Consider the following 3,817-nt stretch of genomic DNA (forward strand, 5'->3'; position numbering starts at 1 on the left):
CCTGTGACGGCCCGTCGTGCCTGCGACGGTCCGTCCTGCAGGTCGTCGCAAGGTTCAGAGACTCAATTTTCACCAAAGAGTCTGTGACGGTCCGTCACGCCTGTGACGGTCTGTCCTGCCATTCCGTCACGAAGTTCAGAGAGTCGATTTTCAGTACCCAATTTCAAAATTTCTAAGTGTTTTGAAACGAGACCCTGCGACGGTCCGTCGTGCCCATGACGGTCCGTCGTGGGGCCCGTCGTCTCAGCCAGTTTTCCAGAAATAAAATCTGCTGCTCAAAACGACTAAACAGGTCGTTACAAATATATTCATAATAACCAAAATAAAACATAAACAAATCAATTCATAACATAATTTTCGAGATTGGAAAAGACCCACTTGAAAACCCAACTTTTGAAATCAATTTGATGGAACCCTTTGAGGAAAGAGGTCTCAAAGGTGAATTATATCTCATAACTTACTAGTTGATGAATATTTATGGTGTAACTTGATTATTTTCAGACCTTAAACCCTCCCATAGATTGGTCATCAATGGTGTTCTTCACTCGAGAGAGAAAGAAGAGAGAAGGAAGAAAGTTTGGGTTCTGTGAGTTATGAGAGCTTTTGATTAGTTTAATTAAGTTAGGATGTTATATAAGGGGTTAATTCACTTAATTAGACATTTCCTAACCCCTAATTAACTTCCTAAACAATTCAAATAATTAGAATAAATAAGTCAAAATGTGCGGCAAAACACGGACCCCATTGACGAGACCACGATTGACGAATCGTTGGTCCATCGACTACTAGTCCCCCCTTTCGTGATGCACATCCGTAGGTAAGTTCAAAGACTATTCAAAATAATACTTCCAAAATTTTGTCTAAGTTTCCATCGACGAGTGGCACCGATGCCCCGTCGATTAACCAACGGCCCGTCTGTGGCATCCATTGGTGGCACTGTCTCTTGACAGATTTTGCCAACTTTTGCAAGGGTCCTCCTCAAGGGCTCTTGTTTGGTCCTTGGGGAGTCTTGACCGGACGTTTTAAACATGAATAAACTTAAATACATGTTATACACCCTTCCACCAATTTTCATTATTTTCCGAATTATAAAGCTAGTAAAATAGGCTAAGGCACGCTAGCACCTCATTGAACTAGTTTTAGGACGTCATGGACGTTCTTGGACATTTTAGGTTCTAGAATTCCTAAATGACTTATATTCATTAAAATGGACCTTAAAATAGTGTCTAAACCTTATGGAACTTATTTTAGGATCTATAACATCTCTTGGATTTTCGAAGTGTTACAATACGTCCTTAGATTCTTCCATTGTAGCAACAACATGATCAAAGCCATTAGTTAAAATTCTCCACATCTTACTCACAAACGTTTCATTATTAATATTTTCACCATATGTTTTCATGTGATTAACAATTCCAGACACTCTAAACAAAAATTCCAACACATATTCTTTTTTTTTCATGGCCAAAGTTTCAAACACACGACGAAGTGTTTCTAATTTCACTATAATTACCTTTTTATAGCCCAAATATTCTTGTTCAGAGTATCCCATGATTGTTTGGAATTTGCTTTTATGGCAACTCTGGGGAATACTTTTGTCACGCCCCGAGATACCCCCGAGACGTGGACACGGAACCTAGGGCCACAAGTGATCTCAAGCTAACTCTACTGGCATGATTATAAGCATACTAAAGATAATAAACTGATGTAGAAGCTAAATCATAATTATATCTTAAAAGATCGGGAATACTTATATGCTAAATCTTATATAATATGAAAATTTATGAGTTTAATACAATGAAGTTACTAACTCAACATTAAGCTGAAACTAACTATGTTTGAAATAAGCCTCTAAACTAGACTAGAAATACTAGGACAAGCTCCCAACTAAATCTAGCAAAACTGAAACTAAATGACTAAAGACTGAAATGACACTCATGATTGTTGTCCTCGAAGAATGAGGACTCACCATTGAATCTGCTGATTTGGATACTGAAAAACTGAACCTAAATAACGAGAAGATGTAGCGCACGTATGCGTCAGTACTTGAACGGTACTGAGCGTGTAGGATATAGTAAAGATGAAAAAAAATAACTAAATAAGCAAAATAGCAAGTATATTAATCTGACATGATAAACTTAATTCTGAGCTAACTGGATGCAATGACCAATTTATAACATGTTGAAACTGAATACTGAATATACTGATAAATGTTCAAAGCAGGGAGTCTGACTGATCTCTGCGAGCTACTAATAACAGATAATAAAACCACATGAGCTAAATGTGGAGTCCGATGTATACACCCCATCGAGAGGACCCAATATACGCTGCCATGGGTATAAAGGCATGCTGGCATGATCACTAAATTGATTGCCCACAGAGGGGACTTACTACCTACTTGGCTAGTTGATCTAGGACTATTGGGTATGCCAAATCCTAGTCCAACTCTGTATTATGCAACTCCCAATAAATTCTGTAAATTAACTGATTATGTTAGAGTTTCTATAAATGCTGGATAGCTCGAACCTGAACATGCAAACTAAGAATGCAACAATTAATCTGGTAATTATGCATTAATCACTGAGTCATGTATATCTAAAGTAACTGAAATATCTTGCCTAGCATGTGTAATTCAAGAACTAAAGAAATACAAAGCTAGGGTTTTGAAATTTATGCAATAAAGTGAATAATAACATGATAATATGATTTTGAACATATATTTAATAGGTTCATGAAGTTCTATCAAAGTTCTAGAAACCCTAGGTCTAATCATGACATTAGAATCAAGAATCTGACTGAAAACTAGTGACCCAAATGGTCAAAGGAACCCACTAGTGAAATCCCATATGCCTGGTGATGAAATCCACGGAAAAATACTTATGTTTCGGGGCTGGAACTGCTGGAGCTTGTTGAGTTCTTGAACTTGGGTTCTTGAGCTTTTTCTCCTTTCTTGCTTCTAGTTTTCTAAGTTTTGATTTAATGAATTTACTTAGATATGTTTTAGTTATGTTTGTAGGCTTAAACTAACTAAAATATTATGATTTAGGGTCAAAACGACGTAACTTAGGGTTTAAACAAGTGGGAAATGTCCAAAAGACCCCTAGGAAAGTTGTTGTCGGACCAAACGACGGCCAGGACTGACGGTCTGTCGTCTGACCGACGCCCTGTTGTTGGGTCTGTTGACTGGGTCTGTTCTACAGGCCTTTACTAAAATAGGCATAACATTTTATTCAGAGGTCTGATTTTAGCAAAGTCGATGGCTATGGAAAGCTAATTCAATTATATATATGTTGGTAGGTCATGGGACACCTAATTCATTTTGTGCGAAGAGTTATAACATTTTGAAGTTGACCCAACTGCATTTCCCCTTAAATGTCTGCAAATTTTCTACCTACGATCAGACCTATGGACTGTAGGTTCATATACGGACCGTGCTGGTCATCCATAGTTATAGTCAAAGAGTGGGTGAATGGGGGTCTCAATTGACGGTTACGGAACTATGGACCGTCGTCTGATCTACGTACCGTAAATCCGTCCGTCGTCCAAGACTTAGCCAATTTTTCTAAGTTGAAATTTTTGGGGGTTTCTGATCCCATCGACTGTTGTGCAGGACAGACCGTGGGTCAGGCTACGGTTTGTCGATGCCACCGTTGGTTGCAGCTGCAGATTTTTTTTTGTAAAGCTGGGTTTTGGTTTGTTTTGGCTACGGGGTGTTACATTATCTCCCCCTTGGGAACATTCTTCCTCGAATAAAGACTTAGCTAGCTTATGTAAAGGGAGAGAGTTGCAAATCCTACTACTAAACACTGAGAATTGA

Source organism: Solanum pennellii, chromosome 11, assembly GCF_001406875.1.
Source record: "Solanum pennellii chromosome 11, SPENNV200".
Lineage (NCBI taxonomy): Eukaryota > Viridiplantae > Streptophyta > Magnoliopsida > Solanales > Solanaceae > Solanum > Solanum pennellii.